Source organism: Mustela nigripes, chromosome 2, assembly GCF_022355385.1.
Source record: "Mustela nigripes isolate SB6536 chromosome 2, MUSNIG.SB6536, whole genome shotgun sequence".
NCBI classification, from domain to species: Eukaryota; Metazoa; Chordata; class Mammalia; order Carnivora; family Mustelidae; genus Mustela; species Mustela nigripes.
Genome location: NC_081558.1, coordinates 78,992,163 through 79,019,272, shown reverse-complemented (window position 1 = coordinate 79,019,272; position 27,110 = coordinate 78,992,163). Strand labels below are relative to the sequence as shown.

At 36.8% G+C, this 27,110-nt stretch overlaps 1 protein-coding gene across 10 annotated transcripts in view; it reads right to left on the bottom strand.

The window, feature by feature from the left end:
- THRB (thyroid hormone receptor beta) overlaps positions 1 to 27,110 on the bottom strand; it is a 398,126-nt gene that overhangs the window by 293,072 nt on the left and 77,944 nt on the right. The window lies entirely within an intron of this gene.

The window sequence follows — 27,110 nt, the reverse complement described above, 5'->3', positions numbered from 1 at the left end:
TTGATATGAAAGTCAAACTACTAGATCAGATGCTTTCTAGATGCCTCAGTGATCTCTGAAATCTACAATGCACACAACTTTAATTATATCCATTAAGTTGCCCCTTAGAATTTTTCTTGGGGTGGGGGAGGGTTAAAGTTAATTTTGCATATTCAACGTTTTCCATAACTTTAGGGTCTGTAGGTAGCAACAGGGAAAAACAAAATATTCTCTGGCTCGGATAAATTTTGTCATAATTATAGGTCTGGTGTGTGGAAAATGAGGGCCGGATGAAAATGGTGCAGAGACATGAGTAAACCCAAAGAGTCTGAGGCTACAGCACTTACATCTCATTAACCGCCAATTACCGTATTTATAATTTAACACAAAAAGGAAAAACACAAATGGGGTTTTGAAAAAATCTCTTTTATCTAGACTTCAGTATATACTTGGCTGCTACAGGCAGAATTAATGCAATAGGTTGAGAAAGGGAGTAGTTAGATTGAGAAATAAAAACACTTTTTGATAATATGCAAGGCTATAAAAATGGCTTGGCTGAACCTATTAATAAAAGATAAATAATACCTTGCAGGAGGAAAAGAAAGCCTTTTCTGGATCATAAGGTTTGGCATGTTTTTAAAGACCTTGCTTTCATTAAAAATGTAATACATCCAATTTAAAGACACATCTTTAAAATTTGTGATTTCATAACATTTTTGCATCTGAAATCTTGTCTCTGGTTTGGCAATAATACCATGTTTGAGACTTTCATCAAAACATGGGGGGAATGGGACACCTGGGTGGCTCAGTTGGTTAAGCAGCTGCCTTTGGCTCAGGTCATGATCCCAGCGTCCTGGGATCGAGTCCCACATCGGGCTCCTTGCTCAGCAGGGAGCCTGCTTCTCCCTCTACCTCTGCCTGCCTCTCTGTCTGCCTGTGCTAGCTTTCTCCCTCTCTCTCTGATAAATAAGTAAAATCTTTAAAAAAAAAAAAAAAACATGGGGGGAAAACCAGCTCTTGTTTATTTGTGTGATTTCATTATTAATCTTCCTATTACTGCTACCTGTATTATTCTTATTGCTATTCTTATTACCACTCCCACTACTAATGCTGTTAACAACTACTGCATTCACATCTGCATTTCTAAATGACCATATCATGGGAATTCTAGTGAATAACTTTTTTACCCCTTTAGTAGGTAAATATTTTCATAAGTAACTACAAAACAGTTTTCCAAAGTGAACGTACTTTTGCCCTCCCATCAGCAATATATGAAAATTCAAATTCCTCAGTGTTCTCACTGAAACTTGGTGTTATACTTTTTCTCTATTTTACCCATTCCAGAAAATACTGAGCGGTTTCTTTTTATTTTTCTTTCTTATTTACTTTAGTTTTTTAATTTAATTTCAATTAATTAATATATCGTGTATTATTAATTTCAGAGGTAGAGGTCAGTGAGTCATCAGTCTTATAAAAAACCCAGTGCTCATTACATCACCTGCCCTCCTTAATGTCCATCACTCAGTTACCCCATCCCCCCACCCCTCTCCCCTCCAGCAACCCTCAGTTTGTTTCCTATGATTAAGAATCCCTTACAGTTTGTCTCCCTCTCTGATAATATTTTATTGTTCAGCCCCTGAGTCTCTGGCTGGCTCTCTCTGTTGAGTCTATTTATTGTCTCTACCTCAGTGCAGTCTATGGGCCGGCCAGAAGCTTTGTCACCTGAAGCTTATTACAAATGAACCTACAGAACCCGAAGCTCTGGGGTTGGGGGGGTTAGGAATATGTGTCTTGACAAGCTCACCCCAAGGTCTGATGCTCAAATTTGCAGAGGAAGTTGACCCAAATGCTAGGGAATGGAGAAAGGAGGGATGGGAGAGAACTGAGGAGGAACACCTGGAGCAACCACCTTCAGACCTGACCTTGTCTGCTTCAAGGCAGGCTGCCAATGCCAAGGAGAGGAAAGCAAAGTCTGGGACAGGTTTGCAGGAAAGAGGGCTCCTTCCTGCCCCAGGATGTGGTTGCAGAGGCTCCTGCCTTCAGCTTCCAGCTTCCAGGAGAAGAAGGTACCACCAGAACTTCCCCCAGCCATTGCTTATCACTTTTGCCTGCCAAATATTAAAAAGGACAAGACTCCTTATTTTTTGTCAATGCAGGCAAGTCAGATGGAATCAGCTGCAGTTTCTGAATTAGTATTTCTTCAGGTGTGAGGTTTATGCATTTCAAGACTCAATGATCCCCAGCCCCACCAAATCAAAGTCTCTAGGGGTTTCAGGAGGCTTTAAAAATCACTCCAAAGCTGTGTCAAATTTGGGTACTGTTATTCTTACTATTATTATTATTTTTTGTCTCACTTAAAACTTAGTTTGGGATGACATTTCAAAATATATGCACTCATCCATCTGTCTGTCTTCCCTCCCCTCTTTCTCTCCTTTTGTAGTAACATACTCTCAATAACACAAGAAAATTTGAAATACACACACACACACACACACAAGAAAAAATTACCGGTACTTCCATCATCCACTTTGATAAATATAGTTAGATAAAATAACATGTATCAATTAAATAAAATTAGGATATAAAATGGTCACCCAATATCCATGAATAGATACCACAATATATTCTTGTCAACTATCTAGAAGCTTTTGTCTAGATTTTCTACTTTATAAACAGTCATAAGCAAACTTATAAAAAAAATAACTTTGTATTCATTCCTAGCCAAAAGACCTTCATAGTCAATTCCCAGAATTGGAATTTCTGGTTCAAAAAAGTGCTTCACACACATTGCCAAAATGCCCCTAGAGAGAGAGTACCAGTTAAGAACCATATTAGGTTGTAAATTGATAGAGCCATTTTAAAGACAATTTCATAATCTAGATATGAAAAACCGAGTATATGTATACTTTTAGGTTTGGGAAGACCACATCATGGTGTAAAACCTAGTGTGACTTTCTTTTTTTTAAAGATTTTTTAATTTATTATTTGAGAGAGAGAGAAAGAGAAAGTGTGTGCATGAGCAGGGGAAGTGGCAAAGGGCTAGAGAGGGGAAGCAGACTCCCTGCTGAGGAGCCCAATGTGGGGCTTGATCCTATGACCCTGAGATCATGACCTGAACCAAAATCAAGAGCTGGATGCTTAATCAGCTGAGCCACCTAGGTGTCCGTAGAGTGATTCTTGCTTAAGGAAATACTCACAACAGTGAAAAGTTGGAAATAACCTAAACATCCACCAATATAGGAACAAAGTGATAAATATAACATAGTAGTTAAAATTTTTGAACTAGAGGGGCACATAGGTAGCTCAAAAAAATCTAAAAAGTAATATATGAACTAGATCTATATGTATAAACTTAGATCTATCTCTAAAAAAAACGCCATAATGTTACATGTAAAGATTCTTGGTCAAAGCACACGCACAGGATGGGATTATTTACGTAAAATTTTAAAATTATTTGTTTTTACCACCATCTTGACATTTGCACTGATAGTGCAAAATCAATGGCGGGTAAACCTGTGGGACTTAGCATGGATTGAGGCAGCAGCACCAGTGGCATGAACAGTTCCTGTGTCTTTCATGGCATGTGCACTCTAGTCTGACCAAAACCATAAAAGCCAGTTTCATTCAAGAGTGTCTTTAATAAAGTAATAAAAATGATTTTAATTAGGGCATCTGGGTTGCTCAGTAGGTTAAGCCTCTGCCTTCACCGCAGGTCATGATCCCAGGGTCCTGGGATTGAGCCCCACATCGGGCTCTCTGCTCAGCAGGAAGCCTACTTCTCCCTTCTCTCTGCCTGCCTCTCTTGTCTACTTGTGATCTCTCTCTCTCTGTCAAATAAATAAATAAAATCTTTTAAAAATGATTTTAATTAAATCTCAATACTAGACCACTTTAAAAAAATATTGAGTGACAAAATAGTATGAATATAGCACTTCTGTTGCGTATGAAAGTATGATGATTGAATTGTGAGCTGAACTACCTGCTTTCTTCATAGAATGTCATTTTTTCTGATCAAAGAACATGGAATGCTTTTCCCCTCTTTTTGTGTCTTCTTCAATATCTTTCACGAGTGTTCTGTGGTTCTTAGAATATAGATCCTTTCGAAGAAAGGGGAAACCTCCTACACTGTTGCTGGGAATGCAAGCTGGTGCAGCCTCTCTGGAAAACAGCATGGAGGTTCCTCAAAAAGTTGAAAATTGAGCTACCCTATGACCCAGCAAATTGCACTACTGAGTACTTACCCTAAAGATAAAAACGTAGTGAGCCAAAGGGGCACGTGCACCCAAATGTTTATAGCAGTAATGCCCACAATAACCAAACTATGGAAAGAACCTAGATGTCCATCAACAGATGAATGGATAAAGAAGATGTGTACACACACACACACACACACACACACACACACACACAATGGAACTCTATGCAGCCATCAAAAGAAATGAAATCTTGCCATTTGCAATGATATGGATGGAACTAGAGGGTATTATGCTTAGCGAAATAAGTCAACCAGAGAAAGACAATTATCGTATGATCTCCCTCATATGAGGAAGTTGAGAGGCAACGTGGGGATTTAGGGGGTAGGAAAAGAATAAATGAAACAAGATGGGATCAGGAGGGAGACAAAACATAAGAGACTCTTAATCTCACAGAACAAACTGAGGGTGGCCGGGAGGAGGCAGGTAGGGAGAGGGTAGTGGCGTTATGGACATTGGGGAAGGTATGTGCTATGGTGAGTGTTGTGAAGTGTGTAAACCTGGCGATTCATGGACCTGTATCCCTGGGGCTAATAATGCATTATATGTTAATAAAAAAATAAAAATTTTTTAAAAAGAATATAGATAATTTACCTCTTTGGTTAGGTTTATTCCAAGTTATCTTATGGTTTTTGGTGCTATTGTAAATGGAATTGATTATCTAATTTCTCTTTAATTGTTAGTGTATAAGAAAACAACTAATTTCTGTGGTTTGATTTTGTATCCTGCCACATTACTGAATTGTTGTATGAATTCTAGTAATATGGGAGAACTATTTACAAATGACACTACAGAACAAAGGACTGATATCCAAGATCTGTAAAGAACTTCTCAAACTCAACACCCCCAAAAAACAGATAATCAAGTCAAAAAATGGGCAGAAGACATGAGCAGACACTGCTCCAAAGAAGATATACAAATAGCTAACAGACACATGAAAAATGTTCATCATCATTAGCCATCAGGGAGATTCAAATCAAAACCATATTGAGATACCATCTTATACCAGTTAGGATGGCCAAAATTAATGACAGTAAACAAGTGTTGGAGAGGAAGTGAAGAAAGGGGAACCCTCTTACACTGCTGGTGGGAATGCAAGTTGGTGCAGCCACTTTGGAAAACAATGTGGAGGTTCCTCAAAAAATTAAAAAGAGAGCTACCCTATGACCTAGCAATTGCACTACTTGGTATTTACCCCAAAGACACAGATGTAGTGAAAAGAAGGGCCATATGCATCCCAATGTTCATAGCAGCAATGTCCACAATAGCCAAACTGTGGAAAGAGTTGAGATGCTCTTCAACAGACGAATGGATAAAGAGATATGGTCCATATACACAATGAAATATTACTTAGCCATCAGAAAGGATGAATACCCAACTTTTGCATCAACATGGTTGGGACTGGAGGAGATTTTGCTAAGTGAAATAAGTCAAGCAGGAAAAATCAATTATCATATGGTTTCACTTATTTGTGGAACATAAGGAATAGCGTGGAGGACATCAGAAGAAGGAAGGGGAAAATGAAGGGGAAGAAATTGGAGCAGGAGATGAACCATGACAGACTATGAGCTCTGGGAAACAAAAGGAGGGTTTTAGAAGGGGGGGGCGGTGGGGGATGGGTTAGCCCAATGATGGATATTAAGGAGAGCACTGATGTTATGGAGCACTGGATGTTATATGCAAACAATGAATCATGGAACACTACATCAAAAACTAATGATGTACTATATGGTGACTGACATACAATTAAAAAATTTAAAATAAACTGAATAAAAATTAAAAAAAATTTTTTCTTAAAAGAATGAATAAGAGACAAATTATGGTTATTCACACAGGTGTTTGAACAACTTTTTCTCAAAAGTGAATGAAGGAACAACTGACAACAATTTTTGTCAATGATAAAATTTCAAGCTTTCAAATGAAAATTAGAAGTTTGGAAAACTTATATCCACCATGGAGGACTTGACAGTTTCCTAATATCTGAAGAGTTTTCTGAGATCAGTGGAGATATAGTAAACAGAACCTTGAATATTGTATGACAAAATGTATCTATATCTGGAAGATCTGTATTACTCATCGAACCAATTTTTTCTAAATGATCAGCACATGATGTTACAATACTGTGCCTGAGTAAAATATCCATTTAAAGTATAAGATAAATGAATATATTTTAATATAGTGAAATACAAAAGTTCAGTGGTATGATTTTAGTTTCCATATTACAACTACCTGTTTAGAAACTACCAGTTGATGGGGTGCCTTGGTGGCTCAGTTGGCTAAGCATCTGCCTTCGGCTCAGGTCATGATCCCAGGGTCCTAGGATGAAGCCCCATGTTGGGCTCCCTGCTCAGTGGGGACCTGCTTCTCCCCCTCCCTCTCTCACTCCCTCTGCTTGTGCTCTTTCACCCTCTCTCTCAAATAAATAAATAAAATCTTAAAAAAAAACCTATTTGCTGAATTTTGGTGTACTATCAAAGCAGAATTTTTGGTTATCACAAAAGGCTATTAAGATACTCTTCCCTTTTCCAAGTACACAACTGTTTGAAGTTTGATTTTCTTCATATACTTCACCAAAAAGCATGGCACAACAGAATGAACTCAGAAGCAGGTATGAGAATCCAGTTGTCTTCTTTCAGGCAAGACATTAATGAGACTTGCAAAAATGTAAAACAATGTCACTTTTCTTAATAATTTTTTTCCTTTAAAAATGTATTGTCAAAAATATTATTTATGTTAGCACATAAAGAGTTTCTATGGCTATTTAAATGAATTACAAATATTTTAAATGTTTATGATTTAAATTTGGGGTAAGGGATTGCTCTGTACTATAAAAGGAATTGGAATAGTCATATCTTCGTTCTAGTCCTACAATTGTTAAGATTATAAATTTATACAAACTATAAGTAAAAAAGGGGGTACAAAGAATGAAGATCATGAAAATGAGATATGGTACAAATTCCTTACTAGATAACCTAGACAATTATCATAATCAGGCAGTTTAAAACGACAATAACATTAATAGTCAGATTTAGATCTTAATTTCTTATTAAATGAAGGCAATTGTGAGGTGCTTTCACCCTTCCAAATAACTACTTGTAGATAGAGGAACAAAGTTCTCCTGTAAGCATTGAATTAACACTTCTTCTAAGTCTATGAGTATAGCCATGGATGGAGACCAACTACAGAGTTTAATCCATGATATTAACACATCCAAAGAAAGAAAAGGTCAACCCTTGGAGTATGGCCACTTTAGATGAACTGAGCTCAGAGAAAACAAACTTTGGCAGTGGGAGATGGGTGCTGTCAGCAGGGAGGAGACAGAAAATCCAAGAGTTCTAAACATCCAGTTACAAAAAAAATGTGTTCAATAGGTGGTATAAATATTTCCTCAGGCCTCACCAGGCCCTGGAGAAATGTCCTTCAAGATTATGGCCCTTTGCTGATTCCATGCACACTATCAACTCTTGGCTTATGATTTCAGCAATCTCTGCTGATTGTAGAAAATTTAGAGGAAGTGCCTAGATCTCCAGTTCAAGAACTTTTCCTGCTAGGAAACATCACCTTTATGTTTTCATGCAAGATTCATTTCCATGGGTATCTCTGTGGGACATGTATGCAATACTAGATCCATTAGCTGAAACTGCACTTCCTTCTTTCTGATTTAAAATGCTATTAAATTAGTGTGGCATTTTTGGATGTATAATTTCAAGTACATTCTAATTTATAAAAGAATAAAATAATTTGCTAACTTTAGTACTTTGAGCATTAGAAACAAAAAACATACAACATACTTCACTTCTCATAATAACATATCCATGAGGATCTGGACCCTCTAACTGGACAGCTGAGAACTGCTGGGTTGGTTAATTCCAATGGTATTTCCATTCTGTGAGTCTATCAGCCATTCCATCTAGCTATGACTTTCTAACATGATATAGGAGCATTTCTTGAAGGAGTTATCATTGATGCCCATTCATTTTCCCTGAGGAGGTTATCGTTTGCCCATTAGCCAAAGGTATCAAAGGATCCTGAAAGAATTCTAATTCCCTTCTTGGTGAATTTGCTACTGATGAACATCTATTCTATCCTTGGCTCTCACAAAGGAATGCATGGATAATAATATACTAAAATATTTGACCCATATGCAAGTTATTTGTATTAAGAAAGCCAATCTTTAAAGCTGTGAATTTTCTAAATGATTAAAAATATGCCATCTTTAAAAAAAATACAGACAAAATGAAATCTTAATAGGATAAAAATGAACACAATGAGTAGTGTTCTAGTCAAACAGGACTATATAAATTTGTTGAAACTTTTTTTTTCTTTTTTTTTTTTCTGAATGAGTTATATATTTTGATCTATAGGACAGAAACATCAAATATCAGCAATTTTTTCCAGCCCATCTCAGCCATTAAAGTTCATCAGCCTATTTTTTCTTATAGAGTAGAAATGCATCTATTAATTTACCGATGACAAGAAAGTCAGACTGAAACAAACTGGTCTTATTTTTTTCTCAATTATTGAAACATGCTTCTGGGAAGGAAATGACATTTGTTTTATGATTTTCTGTCATTTGGCTTCTCTTCCTGCATCAGGCTGAACGAAACAATATTGTACCATTCTGCTGTTGTGATCACACCAAATTTCGACGTATGCTTAGTATTTGGCTCTAAGTGTCACTGTGTCACCGAGTTCACACTTGGCTCCAGACTTCAGTCTGTGTGTGAACACGTGTGTGAGCTTGTGTGCAATTGCATTTGGATGTTTGTTTCCTGATAACAGAAACCCAAGCATATGTTTGAGACCAAGCATCCCTTTCCTTTTGACACATTTTCTGTGATTAGGTTCATTAAGAAATTCAGTAACAGCATTAAAAATTAGAAGGGGTGTGTATCTGTAAACATCAACTGTGGTTATGGCAAAGACCTTTATGTCAACTGAAATGTGTCTTTGGGGGTCATAATCCAACCTATAGGACACATTTTCATTTACTTTATAGAGCAGTTCATATCATTACAGAAGAAAAAAACCCTTCCCATAAAGAAAATAAAGATGGTGAAATAACATGGCTTATTTGAACATCAAACTATCCTCTATAAAAATGTCAGCCTAACTGGATTACTTCCATCAATGCTGCAAAAATAGAATCAGCAAATGAGACTTTGATGCTGGTGGTTGAAAAAAAAATTTTTTTTGGTATTTCATTCTTGTGGTTTATGAGGTTACTAAAACTCTCGATGTAATTATGGCTTGACACTTTCTATCATTATTTTATTTATAGTCTTCTAAAGGAAGTGGTGTAAATTGCATTCTTTAAAATATCGTCGAACATGTTTTAAGTGCCCAAAATGTCATAAGGAGTGAAATACAATTACTCAAAACAGGAATAAGTTTCTAGCTATAAATTTAAGACCCATGAATACCAGAGGGATGAAGCCCCAGTTCTAAGTGAAATTAACACAGACAGAATACATTCTGTAAGAATTCAGGTTGGGTGACATGAAAGATATTTGGTTATCATTTTTGGTTATTTGTTTTAAGTCAAATGTGATAACACAAATAAAATCATATTATTCTTAGAAATAAAAAATAATACAAATCTTTGTGATAATGACTTTCAGGAGACAGTACAATGTAGCAGTTAGGACTATAGACTTTGGATTCATACAGACCAAATTCAGGATCTGGCTCTGTCATTGTTACTGTTAGCTGTATAATCCTGGGCCACTGACTAACACTGACTATTCAGTTCCCTTAGCTGTATAATGGGAATAATAAAAATATCTCATAAGGCCATTATAAAAAATTAAATTAAATAATCCACGAAAGCACTTTTCATAGTACCTGACACATAGAAGTGCTAGATAAATATTAGAATTTTTAGAAAAGGAATATCATGCATATTGAAATGACATTCTGAATACAGCACTGATGGTAACAGAGAGGCAGGTGGGAAAATGTGGTCCTCAGGCAGCTGCATCTGTAGGAATCAATTTAAAAAAACACACATGTTCTTGATTTTATTGATTAAAAGGCAATTCATGGAAACATCTGTAGACATTCTTGCATTCAAGGCTCAATTTGTTTGGCTTGTCCACCGCAATTCATTTAGGACTCAATATGTTAAGCGGAACTTTGATGAGGTGAAGTAAGTATCAGGCTCTAGAAGCTATCTTCTCTATGGGCTACTAAAGTTGATCGCATTTGATGAATGCATTGTGAACAGAACAGCTTGAAATTGGACCTCCATTCATCATCAGAATATAATACTGACATTGTTGAAAATTCCTATGAATCTCTTGGTAAGTCAGAAGAAAAATTTAGGCACCAGTGAGAAAGGAATACCATCATATAAATATTAAGCTCCAGAAGCTTCCTACTGGGAGAGTGTGGCTTGACAGCGGATGATATGATCTGAATTCAAAGACTAGAGGAAAATGGAAAGAAATGTATCTTAATGCTGGAACTGAGTACAGAAACCAAACTGGCCAAAATTCACCTGCATCCATTATTATCTAGGCAGTTTAACAGGAACAATACAAATATTCTATTAGCAGAATTAAGTCCAATCTTTGCAAGAAAAGTCACAAATTGAGGATCATGTTTCCATGGATGTTACATTTTATACAACACATAAATTAGTTTAGGGAAATTGCTGCCAGAGATCCCTGTTAATACTCCTCTGTCCATAGTATTAAATGCAAGTAAAATTCAATTTCCATTTTAGTGCTTATAAAAGTCTTCTCATTCCAAGGAAAAATTGTCTTATTTAGCTATTATATTGACATAGTAGCAGACATATTTATGATTATAATGACCCATTCCTCTAAGTGAATGATTACAAAATAATTTCATGAGTGGATAAAATGTAGTTAACATTAAATATATGGTCAAAATTGCAAATTTGAAAACAAAAATAAAAGTTGCTTAAAAACTTTTAAAAGCTACAGCTGCCTATTCATTATTCCAAAAAAAAAAAAAGATTACAATAAACAAGTCTTTGCCTCAGTGATCTACATGGGCTCTAAAGGCAGCTTTGATTTACAGAGCAATCTTCATTTTGTGTTTCTGCAGTAAATTGGTGTAGGAATATAACACGGATGGGCCATCATCATCAATGAGATGTGACCTTTGCTTGTCCAGGCTAAATGGTCCTGGGAGTGCTGAGTCGGCAACATTCTCTGTTCTCATATTCCTTTTGGCCATTGGCTGAGAGTGGTGGCAGGGGTTAGCAGTTCAGTCTGCTGCTGTGAAGCTGGGTTTTTCCTTTGTGAAGCTAATTGAAACTGCAACATTGGCCTCATTATCATCTTGTAAAACCACTCTGAACTAACTAGCTCAGACAGCCATGGTTATATGCTAAAATCAAAGGCAAGATGAAACAAAGAATTATGGGCTTAGAGTTGGAGCCATTTTCTAAGTATCAGAAAATATAAGATTAAAACTCAGGGCATAATTTCATTTACATGTATCAATATGGTTATCAAATTGACAGCTTTTCAAATTCACCCTCAACATAAGCTAAGTAGGGAGAGGTGATCCAAAAGAGATTTCTGAGATGTTTTAATTTGAACAGGGATAATTTCACTCTTCTTGCTGTGGTCATGTTTAAGTCACATGGCCATGCAGAATGCCCTAGGGTTGATTTTTTCCAGAGCAATGACAGTGAATCATTGTGCAAATAATTGGTTTGCCTTAGGTTCAACCTAATTGTATTTCTAAGATTTTAAATAATAATAATAAATAAATAAAAGTTAAATAAATTTACTATGCTATCTAACTACTTTGATCTAAGTCAATAATTCTCAGTGGGGGAGATTCTGTCCCCAAAGGGACATTTTGTAATATCTGGAGACATTTTTGATTATCACAACTGGGGTGGGGAGAGAATGGGGTTATTGGTAACTAGTGGGGAATGCTGCTGACCATCCTACAGTGAATAGGACACAACATATTATTTAACCCCAAATGTCAACTGTGCCACAGTTGAAAAACCCTGAACTAAATAACTAAATCAGATTGCAGAGATCTGGGATCTGGTCAACTGAGTAGTAGCTGGTCATTATTGTGGCTGAGGTAGAAAAAAAAAGTGACTCTGTATGCTAAAAGAGTATTTATCAAATAGTTTAACAGTTTCAAGGACATTTATAAACACAACATAACATCCGGCAATGAGTTTGGGGATAGAATAAAAACAGGAGAGGGGAAAATGTGGATATTATATATAGAGAGAGAATACTCCATCATAATGAGTCTAAAAAAGACATGCTAATAGCAATAAAAGATGATATAAATTATTGGCAGGATAATCTATATGCTAACCAGGTTGCTCTTATAACATGCAATCACAACATTGTATTTAAGCAAAAGGTTTCTCTGATTAGAGATGAATGATAACTTTATGCCCTAATTTACCTGTATATTAAAATGTATCTTAAAAATTTCAATATAAATCTCTCATATTGTCCAAAAATAGATTAATGGAATAGGATAAATGTCATCCAAACAGGCCCCAGTTTATATGCGAAATTTTAAAAAATGATAAAGGAATAATCACGAATCAACACTAAAGAGATGGGATTATTCAATAAGAGTGCTTTTGAGGTAATCATTTAATTCTTTAGGAGTTTGGAAAAACACAGTTATGATCTCAACCTCTCTCCACATAGCAAAATAAAAATATGGATGGATTAAAGAGTTACCACAAAACAAAAAATATAAGGAAATTAGATATAGTTATGATATCTGCTCTCGGAATGTGGGAAAATTTTCTTAAATCCTCCTACCTTGGCAGTAGAAACCTCAATGCAATGTCCCTATGTCAAAGAATTTTCTGTATGTCAAAATCCCCAGTTCTCAAAACTTCACAAAATACAAAAGCAAACCATGGACTCAGAAAAACATTCAAACACAAATTTCGAAGTGTCAGTATTCTCAACTATATAGAGTTTATAGAAAATCATTTTATTTTAAAAAAGCACTACCCAATTAGGCAGAGGATACATAAGAAGAAAATATATTTTGATTAAAACCTACAGAAAATCATCTCATTTCATTACAAATATAAATTAAAACACCAATTTTTTACTTATGAATTTGCCCCCAAATGTTTTACCTTAAATAGGAAGGAGCAGTTAAACAGGCTTTCTTATTCATAAGTAGATAAATAAACTATTTATTTATTTATCTTATACATAGATAGATACCTATCTATCTATATATAATATCTCTATATAGATATTTTATATAAATATCTGTATTTATTTTACATAAATATCTATATAGAAATATAGGTACCTATCTATATATAGATATATATAGATATAGATATAGATTTATATAGATATATATGTTACTAAGCTTCTAGAAAATATGCAAAGAAGTTCATATTTATAGCTTTTGGCACACTGAGCTCACTTGGGGGGGAATCTCAAAATATAAGAAATATAAGAAAACAACAACCTTATATACTACGATGTTTACTGCAGTCTTATTTTAAATAAGAAGTTCTGGATTTTTTCTGCTCAGTAGTTGAAATGTGTTCTATAATTAATTGTGATGGATCCATTCACATGGCAAAAGCTTTGTGACCATTTGAAATATTTACAAAAGAATTTTAATAATAAGGGAACATGCATGTGTTATAATATGAAGTAAAAAAGTTGCTTATGGTAGGTGTAGGTGGCCCCCCAAACATATGTCTATGTCCCATTCTGCAGAACCTGTGAATATTATCTTATATGACAAATGAGTGAATATTACTTTTTATGGCAAAAACTATGCTCAAGTGAAGAATCTTGAGAGGGGGAGCTTCTCCCGGATTATGCAGGTGGGTCCTAAATATAGTCGCATGTTTCCCTGTAAGAAGCAGTAGAGGGAATTTAGATACAGACACTCAGAAGAGAAGGTGATATGAAGACAGAGACAAAAATTGGAATGACGCAGCCTCCAGCCAAGGAATGCTGGCCATTACCAGAACCTGGAAGAAGCCAAGAATAGAATCTTTGTGAGAACATCTGAAAGGAGCAATGCCCTGCTGACACCTTGATTTTGGACTTCTAGCCTCCAGAAAAGAGGATAAATCTCTGTTGTTTTAACCAGCCAAGTGTACACTAACTCGTTTCAGCAGCCACGGGAAACTTATATAGTAGGCTTATGTTTAATCTTCTAAGAAACTACTTAACAATTTTCTGAAGTAATTGTAACCATTTATATTCCCACCAGCAGAGGACCAGTGACTCTGTTCTTCCACATGCTCTCCAGCACTTAGTATGGTCAGTTTTGCCATCTTAGCCATTCTGAAAGGAGTGTGGTTGTATTTCACTCTGGTTTCCATTTGCATTTCTCTAATGACTAATAATGTGGAGGCTCTTTTCATGTGCTCATTTGACATCTGTATATCTTCTCTGGTGAAGTGGGTTCAAATCTTTTGCCTGTTTTTATTTCGGGTTGCTTGTTTTCTTATTATTGAGTTTTGAGTTTCTTTTTTTTTTTTTTTTTTTAAGATTTTATTTATTTATTTGACAGATATCACAAGCAGATGGAGAGGCAGGCAGAGAGGGAGATAGAGGGAAGAGGGAAGCAGGCTCCCTGCTGAGCAGAGAGCCCGATGCGGGACTCGATCCCAGGACCCCGAGATCATGACCTGAGCCGAAGGCAGCGGCCCAACCCACTGAGCCACCCAGGCGCCCGAGTTTTGAGTTTCTTTATGTATTTTGAATACACTTGCATGATGACCCAGCCATTCTACCCCTAGGTATTTACCTAAGAAAAGTCAAAGCATACATCCACAAAAAGATTTGTACCCTAATGTCCATAGACATTTTATTTGTAGATGTTCCAAGTTGGAAATAATCTAAATATTCATCAACAAGTAAATGGATAAAATATATTGTAGTATCCATACAATAGAATGCTACTTGGCCATAAATATTAATAAATTATTAGTACATACAATCTCAAATTATGCTAAGTGGGAGAAGCCAGACAAAAACATAATACATAATGCATGAGTCCACAGTTCTAGAAAAGGAAAACTAACCTATAGAGCTAGAGAGAAGATCCATGTTGCCTAGGGATGTGGGCGCTGGTGAGAATGGATAACAAAGGGACAAGAGAAACCTTTGGGGGTGACAATAAGTTCATCATCTTGACTATGATGAAAATTCCAGATATATATCTGAAATTACACACACACACACACACACACATACTCACATATAAATTTATCAAACTGTATACTTTAAATATACTTTAAAGATGTACAGATCATTGTATGTCAATTATACCTCAATAAAGTTTTAAAAAGTTGTCAATCTCTCTATGCCTTAGTTTCCTCACCTGTAAAAAGGGATTATAGATTCTACCTCATAGGGTTATTTTGAGAATTAAATTTGTAAATCACTCTGTTCAAAATCTCACACACAATAAACATTTAAAAGGCTGGGAATATTTTTGTAAAAATGGTACAGAAACTTTTCATACTGAGATCCCAATATGCTAAAAATATGCTTAAAAAAAGAGAAATATTCCAAGATTATAAAAGCTATTTTATTTGAATTGAAAAATTGGGGGAGGAAAGGTATTGAGGGTGATTTTGTTTTCTAAGTTTCCTTTATTTTCTAAATTTTCTACAATGAGTACATAATGTTCTTTTCCAGTAAAAAAAAAAAAAAAAGTTTAAGAAATAATAACAACAATCCCCTGACAACACAAAACTCTGCTGAACAAATCAAATGGTTAATGCATGTCTGTTTTCTGCCTACTTTGACACTCCGTCGTCCCTGTAAACTTCTGAATGATGAGTCCAGGTTGGAGAGAAAAATAGCACCATGTAACTTCTGGGATGATGGAACAAACCTGGCTATGCTCAGCTGCAAGAGCAAGTCCCTGGTTGATCTTAATTTGGATTCTAGTACCAGATTAAGAAAACCATAGCTGAAAGAGTCCAAAAAAAGAGGTGGGACAAAGAAGAGGAGTAGGAAGACTTCTAGCAGCTACCCTGCCAGGCTGCAGCTTGGGGGTACTTGTCTCATTTAGATACTTCAGAGGAAAGTCACCCTTTACAGATGGAAAGCACCACCCTAAACTACCACCACTGTAGGTCCTGTCCATCATCTCTTCTTTAGATGACTTGGATTGCATCTTAACTGCTCTTCCTCTTTCCAACCACATTCCTCTCCATCCTATAGTCAGTGTTTATACCCACAGAATGCATGCATTTGTCTCTGGCCTGTTTAAAATCCTTCAGTGACTCTCCATACCCTTTTAAGATAAGGCTTCCCCTACCCTCCCCCATTCTCAACACGGCCCATGTGGCCCTGGATAATTGGCTTCCTCCTTCTCTGGCCTCATCTTATGACACTATTTCTCCTTCTTCTCCTCTATGCTCCTGCCCCACTAGGCTTTTCAGGCCCTCTAAATTCCTTTGGTCCTTTCTGTCTCACTACTGTTATATCATCTTTGCTTTTTATCATTAAATCTTCCCTTTCCATTGCTTCTTATTTACAAATTTTCTTTTCCTTAAAGGTTCAGCTAAACAAAGAAGTCTGACATCTCATTGCTATACTCTTCTATAATACTTTTTCCTAAAATTCAGTTAATCAGTCAATGGGTCTTCCTAGCTAGTGAGCAATCTGAGACCAGAACCATGTTTGTGTTGTTCAAAGCAGTATCCTCTAAACATAGAGTTGCAGGCACTTAAACTACTGATGATTAAAAAGGTGCTATTCCAGATTCTATAACAAAGGTATCAAGGTAGAGGAGAAAGAATATCAAATCCCTAGGATGTTCGCTTGCCTGTGTTAGCCTTGGGCAAGTCAGTTCCTTCTAAATATTTATAAAACAGGTCTAGATCAACCCCTAGGTATTCTCTAGACCTTAAATGTAATTGGTCATGTCCCAGTGAGTTAGACTGATGTCTTGAGCAAATTAGTTCTCTCTAGTGTTTTGATTTCAACCAGCAAATAATAATTTAATGGTATAGAAAACTAGGGCAGTATCAACAATTTGTCACTCACTGCTTAGAAGCTAAAATGTCAAAATGATGGGCTTTTGTTATTGGCTACTCAAAAAGTTTTGTTCTACCTACAAATACCCTAGCCCTTGGCTTTTACCACTCATTTCAGATAGTAATCAATAGGAAACCCCAAAGAATGGGTAGTTTTAGTTTTGGTCACTTTTGAATTGACTATGCACATTCACTCAGCAGAGTACACAGGGAAAAAAGAGCATGGAAAGGGATGTTTGGAGCCATCTCTGTCCAAGGACAAACAAACAAACAAACAAAACAAAAAAAAACATATTACCAGCTATTTTTTTAAATCTCTGTTTCATATTTGCTTTGGACCCCTATAGTGTATTTGCATTTTAAGATACATCTCAAATGGTTGGCAGTAGTAATGCACTTGTATTAGCAAATGAAAATATTGTATTCCAGCTCTACCTCGATAGCAATAGCATTGGTGCTGAAAGGAAATTCAAGGAAGATACTGCATAAATGAAGCAACCATGAAAATGCAACTTTATTAAGAGAAAACCAATGTTTCCAGAAACAAAAGTGGACTGATGCCTGCAAATCCTTTATCTTGATTTAAGAGACAGTAAGTAATGACTCCCAGTGTAAGTATGTCAAGTTTACTTTAAGTGAATCAATCTAACAGGAAGACTAAAGTTAATGGTGAGAACTTATTTGCTCTTCTTCTTCTTCTATGTCTCTAGGCATGCTAAATGAACAGAATGTATCTGTATCTTAGAAGCTTTACAACACAAACAAGGGAAAATAGACTTGAACAATCTTGTGATGACTCAGACCAAATAACTCAGAAAAAAATAAAATAAACAAAAGCTTTTTCTTGACCATGTAGACAAAGCTACATTACATGATGTTAAGAAACAAACAAATACACAAAAAATGTTGCTTCAGGGTATGTCAGTGTTCCTATAGAATTCAGTTTTGAATACTATCTTCAAGAACACCTACTCATGTCACAGCCATATAATCTCTGATACTAAATTATTAGTTGGGGGCAAATATGGAACAGTCAGCCCTTCAACTGTATTCTGGACATGAAGGCATTATAGTAGAAGGAAAATAAGTAAATAAAAACAAAGATTTCCATGAGTATTATATCATCAGTGATATTTGTAAATGGAATCCATTTTGGTAGAAAGAGTGATTTGCTCCATAGTTGTGTTAGCCAGCAAGCATGTATAAAATGAAGTGACATATGGAGAAACCCATCCTTTAAAAGGCTTGAATAGGGACGCCTGGGTGGCTCAGTTGGTTAAGCAGCTGCCTTTGGCTCAGGTCATGATCCCAGCGTCCTGGGATCGAGTCCCACATCGGGCTCCTTGCTCCTCAGGGAGCCTGCTTCTCCCTCTGACTCTGCCTTCCACTCTGTCTGCCTGTGCTCGCTCTCGCTCGCGCTCTCTCTGACAAATAAATAAGTAAAATCTAAAAATAAATAAATAAAAATAAAAGGTTTGAATAAATGTGTTCAAGGGTAAAGTATTTTCTATGGTATTGCTGAAGGAAAATTCTCCATAGGTTTTTCAAGTTTCTGCATATCTTGCAAGCAGAGACACTGACTGCCTTTGTTCCAGTTTAGCTTCTCAAGGATGTTAGCATAATGAATAGACTTGGAGGGTAGAGACAATCTCTTGTCGTATCAGAGGCCAAGCTTGCTTACAGCCCATTAGAATATACTTGGGTTCCCTAAATTTGGGATTCCTTCTAGTAAGGCAACTCAGGTGTCACCCAGACCTCTACATCACCTTGTGGGAATTGCGACTCAGGGAACAGAACCAAAAATTGTTGATATTCTGGCTACTGCTAGCATGGTGAATAACAAACTCTCCTTTATCTGACCGAAGAGTGTCATGTTTTCTGTCCTCATTCATTCACTGTGACGGGCTTTGAGCCTGCAGTAGGGGAAAAAAATCTCAGATCCTCACAGTTCTTGTCAGGCAAAAGTCTCATAAGGAATGAGATTTTGATTCTGAAGGACTGACTCTTAAGTTCACTTAGTGCTTTCCAACCAAGTTAATTGTTTCTGCCTAATTTCAGATAAATATTTGTCTCTCAGAGGAAAAGGCCTGGTTCCTAGTATTGCAGAAGCTATTTTGCTACTGGTTCCATTACTGGGGCAAATTTTTAAGGACTCAAATGAAACATGTAAGTGAAAGAGAAAAAAAAGGTCAGTCCAAGAAATCCAAACTACAAGGTATAAAGTATATTAAGTCTCATACCACAAAATATTATACCATAAAAGTATTTGTTTCAAATTAAGGGACTCCAGAAGTCCAGAACAATGGGAGTAGAATTATAAAATTCAAACACTTTTCAAGTATCTTGTGCCTTTGCTAGAGACATGCCTTATGGGCAAGACAGATTTTTAATATGCTCCTACCTAACTTAGTAGTAAGACGATACCTAATGACTTCAGTTTCTGAATCAATAATCTGGTATCATGTTCCAACAAGTATAAATATGTATTCATAATGGTCATGGAATGGAATATTTGAAATCAAAATTGTTTCAGAAAATTTGTTACATATTGTAATTGTATTGGGTATGCAAGCACACAGTTGTAAAATTCCAGGTCAATTATGTTCAGGTGCATAATTTCATATTTTTTCCCAAGTGCTTTCAGATAGATTTTAGTATCTGCAAAGAGTAGATATATCAAAAAAGACAAGGTTACATGTTTGGAAGAGAAGAGAAACCCAAACCCTGAGAGGTCAGAGTCCACTCTTGGCAGTCACAGAAAGTAGATGAAGTAGCCAGCGAAGCTTTCCCAGATTTAACACATGTAAATGGACTGCTGATGAGATGACGCCTTTAAGGCCCCAGAGCCTCCCACATTTCACTGGGAGCTGCCTTTTGGGAGCTGTACTTAGGTGTAGGAGGAAGTACTAACGAACAGTGAAAAGGATTAACAGGAGGAGAACAAGAACAAGAATCTGTTAGCTTTACTTGGGGCTGTCCAATGTATAGTGTTCTGTTTATCAAATACTAACCCATGTGTTTAATGGGTGCTTCTTTAGCCTCACAGGACTCCCCCTTCACAACAGCCTGATGCTTTGTTCTAATTCTACAACCTACTAACCTATCAACCTACAACCTATTAACTTCATCTGACCACAGGGGAACCATCCAGGCATGAAGGGATAAAGTAGAGTTTTTCAAATTTTGATACTGACACCACTTGCATCAGTCATTGCATTGTTTAAAATGCAGATTCCTGGGCCCCCACTCCAGATCTACTGAATCAATCTTTTTAGGTGAACCCAGGGATCTGCATTCTAATAAGCCTCCCAATGGAATTGGGTATAGGAATGAATTTTGAGACTCAGTGGGCTACACAGAGTTTATTTCTATAGAGAAGTTCACATTGTACACTACTTTGCTCTGAATTTAATATTTTTGAATACAGGCCCAATTTAACCCACAATTCCTTTTAAATAAGAAATTTTTTAAATAAGAAATTGCTTAAAAGAAATTTTTAAATAAGAAATTCCGTTTGTCTCAGAAAGAAAAAGTAGTTTCATGAACTCAAAGGGCACTTCTAAAATCTGCTTTTCCTTATGCATATTTATCCTTCATTGATTCATTTTGTAAGCCAAACACACACACATATCTGATTGGATGCTCCCCAAAATTGAAGTGGCATATTAATAAAGTACATTTTCTATAGCTGTTTAAGAACGAATTCATTAAATATGTATCATTGTGTGTTTATGCAAGTAAGCTTGAAGAACACATTGATTATGTAAAATAACTACGAAAGGACAGAATGTCAATGTCATGATACATTATCCTGGTCTGGCCTCTAATTTTGGAACATCAGGAAAGGACTTGAGTTTTTTAACTTGATTTTAAAAGATGGTTGAAGATGAGGAGCTTATGGAAAGATCTCCCTTAAGGAAGGTTTCCTATGTTGGGTTCAGTTTACAAAGTGTGTCACCAGGAATTCAGCCATTTCTTCCTCTGAAGCAAAGATTTCTCCCATCCTTTCCATTAGTCTGCCATAATTAAACTAAAATCCTTAAGTGCTGGCTGGTAAACTCACCAAAGACTGAATTGCCCATTGTCCACATAAATGGATGTACAGTGGAAATGGAAGTTTGCCTACTTGCTCTTACTCGACCATCTGTTGTTTAGAGTCTACCTAGGTGAAAGCACTTTATGCTTTTCCTGGAATGTCTCTTCTATTTGGAACCTATCTGGAAAACTTATATTCATTTCTCACATCCATACTCATATGTCTTCTCATCAGTAAAGTTCCCTAACCCCCTTTCTAGAGACAGAGTGAGTTGGTACTTTGTATTTTTGCGGCATCTAGATCAGGTCCACAAGCTTGTGAACAATCATAGAGCAAGGCCATAGGCTGATTCATAAGATTAGTCTCAAGTTTAAAGTATTTTTGTTGAATAAATAAATTAATTAAGGTACACTTGGGGATTGTCTAACTTTAGGGAAACAACAACAAAATGGTTCCCTCCTTGAGAAGAATCTTGGGACTTCAAGCTAATTCTGGAGGCTAGTGATGCTATTTGTAGAACCCTTTTGTTTTTCTGATAAGGCTTTCCTTATGTATGAGCAACTAAGTCAGTGAAATTAACACATGCCCTCACAGGAAATGATTCCACATTAAGATAGCAATATTGATTATCTGCACATCAAAAGAGAAAGTCATTTTTAGCCTTGGCTGCTCTCCAATGGATGCCATTGATTGATTATTACATGCCAGCACCTCATATTTGTTGTCTTTGTTAACCCTTACCACCACCTACCTGTGCCCCTGGTTGTGTTGATTCTATCATTATCCAATCTCACAAATGAGGAAACAGGAATCTAGAGGAATTAAGTAAGTTACCCAGAATCACAGGACTAGATAAGTGGTAGAGTCAGAGTCAAACTGAAGTTGCTTGGCCCAAGTCCATGACCTTTCAGAAATACTGTCCCGCTCTTATGTGACTGCCTGGTCAAATTGGAATACTTTCTCTAATGGTCTTCTGAATATTTGTCCAATACCTTCCCTTTTCCCTGTTCTCACTCATATCGATTTGCTATTGTTTAATTATCTCTTAGAAGTTGGCCATTCTTTTCTTTTTTGAAGATTTTATTTGAGAGAGAGAGAGCGCACAAACAGGGCAGGGAAGCAAAGGAGAGGGACGGAGGGAGAGGAAGAAGCAAAGCAGGCTCCCCAGTGAACAGGGAGCCCAACTCGGGCCTTGATCCCAGGACTCTGGGACCATGACCTAAGCCGAAGGCAAACGCTGAAATGAATGAGCCACCCAAGTGCCCCAGAAGTTAGCCATTCATAAAATAGATTCCACCCTTCAATCTTTGTCATAGTCTTCTACAATCCTATTCTCCCTCCATGGTTTGTCTATTGATGTGTATGCACACACACACACACACACACACACACACACACACATCAGAGACCTGGGAATTTTAAAAAAAGACTTATTTCTGTGACCTCATCCAACATTATTGGCTTAAGTAAGCTACAACTCTGAGACTTAAAAAAAAAAAAGACTTTTTATTTGTCCCTTAGTTTTATTTAGATTCCCCACAACTATTACTGAAGAATTTGCTTAATCAAGCTGTATATTTATAACCCACTACTGAATTCTAGCACCATTTGCAAAGTGACTTCTTAGTTGAGATTATGATATGCTAAATGAAAATATTGCCAGTTTTAAAAATGTAATTTTTCATATCCAATCTTATCAAGCAATGATTCTGTCAACTTCAAAACACACACACACACACACACACACACACCAATCAATGAGGCCCCTGAAATGCAGATTTCTGGGTTTGATCCATCCAAAGATTTTGATGAAGTTAGTCTTGAATGCAGCCCAGAAAATTGTACTTTAAACAAACTAGATGGGTGATTCTGATGCAAGTATTTTGTGATCCATATTCTGAAAGATCAAGAGAAAATCCACATTTTTCGCTTATATAAGACAATGCCCTAAATTTTCTAGAATCTTCTTAGCCAACTTCTGGGACAACACTTTTGTCATAGCGAAAACAAAGTTAACATGGACAGAAATGGCTGTTCAGTCACTTATTTTCATATTTCTACAAAGCCTACACTGAACTAGGGATGGCAAATATCTAATAGATGAGATATGAGCCACATCTATCATCCTCCATACAACCACTGCCCATGACAGACATTATTTATCAATCACGCATTCTGGTTGTCTGAGCCTGGACTCATGACTGTGAAAACACTCCCAATCAATTCTAGAGCAATAGCTAGGACATGACCATCAGGTCCTGGCCTTAAGGGCATTGAAACAGAGAGAAGTTAAATCATGATTGCGAAATACTAGTGAATTTTGAGCTCCACTCTTCTCCCTCCTCAGCAAGTGCCTTGTACCACCTCTCTCAGCTTGCTGGCATGCTCACTGCTATTACAGGCAAGCAACCCTGGCTCCTGGCAGACAAAGCCAAGGGCCCACAGACAGTGTGAGGAAGCCATCCCACTCAAGGAAACTTCAGTGTACTGGGACAGAAAGTTCTTCCTTTCTTCTCTTTCCTTTCCTTCCTCCCACTTAATGTCCTCTCTCTACATGGGAAGCCAATAGGGCTTCCTACTTAAGCTTCTAGTTGCATTGAACCTTTTTACCAGAACTGATCATCTTTTGTCAATTAATAGTTGACACTCAGAGAAGTCAAATGACTTACCCAATGTTATTTAAAGTCAAAAGTAGAATTCAGGTCTCTGGACTCTTAGCTTATCGCTATTCATAAATTTAAGAACCTTGATGCAACTGGCTTATTAAAATAGCACTTCATAGTCTGGTCTTTGTTCAGTAATTTTGATATCCTCTTGATCATATTAACATATCAGAGTTTCTATCTTTGAGAAACTTTCATTAGTCCAGGCTCAACCAGGGGTAAGTTAATATGTTTTGCAGGTGGCAACTCTGTCTTATTGTAAACTACACACCCTTAATCACAGTTTAGTCTATATTCTGCAGAGGTGTAAAATCATCTCACAATAACATACCCATGAAGAGTAGGTTTTTTTGTTTTTGTTTTTGTTTTTTTTTTAATCTCAACCATGGAGCAGCCAGGAGGGGTTAAAAGAATAAGAACACTGAAGTCATACCCATCTGGGTTTGAATTCCAGCTCCACCTCTATCCATCTGTGTGACCTTATGAAAATGACTTAACCTCTCTGAGAATCTGTTTCCTTATATATAAAATAACGAACCTATTTACCTCCAAGAGTTGTTCTGGAGAAGAATTTAATTAATGGGTATAAAAATGACATGGATATATATGCCTGGCATGTAAGAGGTACTTAGCAAGTTTTAGTTGTCACTCTCCTTTTTTGCTTTATACTTGTTAAAATAAAGTAGTCTGCTCTCTTGCAAAATGAGCAGAATCTGCAATGATTTTAATGGACAATTCAGAAGAAAGCACAGTGAATTATAACAAAAAATGATGAGACTCTTAATAAAATTTATGAAAGTAAAATACCTAAAATTTGTAGAATTGCTTTGTTTTCCATTACCTTTACATTATTATCCCTTTTGATGTCTCCTTCCTTACACACCGTCCACATATTACCATCAACATTCTGCAGGTTTTTGTAAATAGGCTTGCAAGATATTTAGTGATTTTCCTAAAGATTCATGCTTCTTGAATTATCTGAAGACTCCTAATCCAGTGCTCCCTCTACACCCACATATAAAAATATTGTTAGGGTAGCATCTGTGGGTCTGTCTCTTCTATTTCTGAGCATAATTGTTTCACTACTTCAACTGACAATGATTATAACAGTAATTTTTTAAAAAGATTTTATTGATTTATTTGAGAGCAAGAGAGAGTGTGAGAGAGAAACGAGCAGGGTGAGGGGCAGAGGGAGAAGCAGACTCCTTGCTGAACCAGGAGACTGACGCAGGGCTCAATCCTGGGATTCTAATTATGATCTGAGCCAAAGGCTGACGCCTAACCGACTGAGCCACCCAGGCACCCCATAACAGTAATTTCATGTGGGTTTTGCAAAAGGAAGAAATAGAACAAGGTAGTAAATAACTCATTTCACATTTAAGTAAACTTGGGGACCTTGGTTGATTTTTGAAGCTTGAAAATCTCTCTGTGATTTATAATGACAAAGACTGCTATCAAAATTTTCATAAAAAGTTGACATTTAGGAACTTGGTGGCATGGATGGATAATTGTCTGAAGACTCATGAGTGAAAAATTGAGATAATTTGAACTTGGGATGGGATATATATTTTATCTGTACAGTGGTTCTGGAAGAACTGTCGCTTTCCAGTCCTGTTTTGGAGGTGGAGCAGTGAGCTGAAAGTACACATACCAGCCCTACACTGCTTGCCTTCAAACTTTATGCAAGAAACGAACTTCTTTTTACTGCACTGTTATTTTGGGTTTCTGATACTTGCAGCTGAAACTAATCCTGATACAGCCACTCTCCTCAATTTCCTCCCCAGATGCAAACTTGTATTTTTGACTTTTTTATGACAAAATGGGAGCTAAAAGAGGGATGCACATGAATTCACCGTCCTTTGAGCTGCTGCTGAAGAATTTTTTACCTCTTTGGCCTCCACTGAACTTACTTTTGGGACATGACCATATTGGTGGGTTCTACTTTGAAGAGTTAGGGCCTCCCCTCTCAAACTCCTCCAGATCCAATGGAGAAGGAATGGTCTCTGAGATGGCTACCATCATTCCTGTCCTTCCCCATATGCACACGCCCACCTCCACCCTTTGAACAGGTAGGGTCCACTTCCCCTCCCTTTTAAATTCGGGGTAGCTTTGTAATTTGTAATGCAGAAAAAGTGGTGTGTTGGCTCCTGGGACCTCGGAGCCCCAGACTTAAGAGGATTGCAGGCTTTTTTCTTTTTCCCTCTTGGAAACCAGCTTCCATGTGAGAAGCCTGGCTCCCCACAAACCACCACACTGTGAGAGAGCACAAGCAAGATATGAGTAGAAGTCACACGAGAAGCACCAGGTCACCTGGTTACTGAATAAAACCTTCTTGGAGTTTCTAGCCCAGCCCAGTCACAGTGAATCAGGCTGAATGTTCAATCCTCCAACCAATGTCAAAGGAAGCAAAAGAACTGCCCACTCAACTCTCTGTGAAGCCCTACCCATAGAATTGTGACAAAGAATAAATCACTGTTATTCCAAGACACTGAGGTAGGGGGAGTTTGTCCTACAACAATAAGTGGCTGAAACAGCTGGAGAAGGTTGATGTGTGGCAGAAAAGAAAACATTTATGAGGGAAAGAAAGGACTGGTGAGAGAAAACTACTTTGCTACCACTTTTGCCTGGCTCCTACTGGGATTAGTTTTGGGATTTTTGAAAAGGGAGACCTAACAACCATGATTTCCATAGCAAAATAAATTCCGCATTCCCTGGAAGTAATCTTCAATGCACATTTGGAACACGACTTGTTCAGAAGCTGCAATTTACTCCATGTGTTTCAGCATCCATTCCTGACCTTCATGTGACATAAATATCAATGTTCATTTATGTGTCAGACTATTGCTTTGTATGTAAGATGGATATGAAATACTAGCAATTCCAAGGAGCTTGGAAGCAATTCCAAGAAGCTCACAGTGTTTATCGAACCATCTGTATATTATACCTAGTATAAGGCACCAGGCATGATTATGGGTAATTTTATGTTAATTAATGCTTGTTATGGCAAGCTGTTTATTGAATCTTATTCCATCCTAAAAGAAAAAATGAATACCCAGGTATATATGACCTACTCAAAGAAAGCATTTATTTAGTTCATAACAAAAAAGTTCTCTATTCCAATCCAGCAGAAGACAAAATATTTAGATAAAGAAATTTTATAAAAGTGCTTT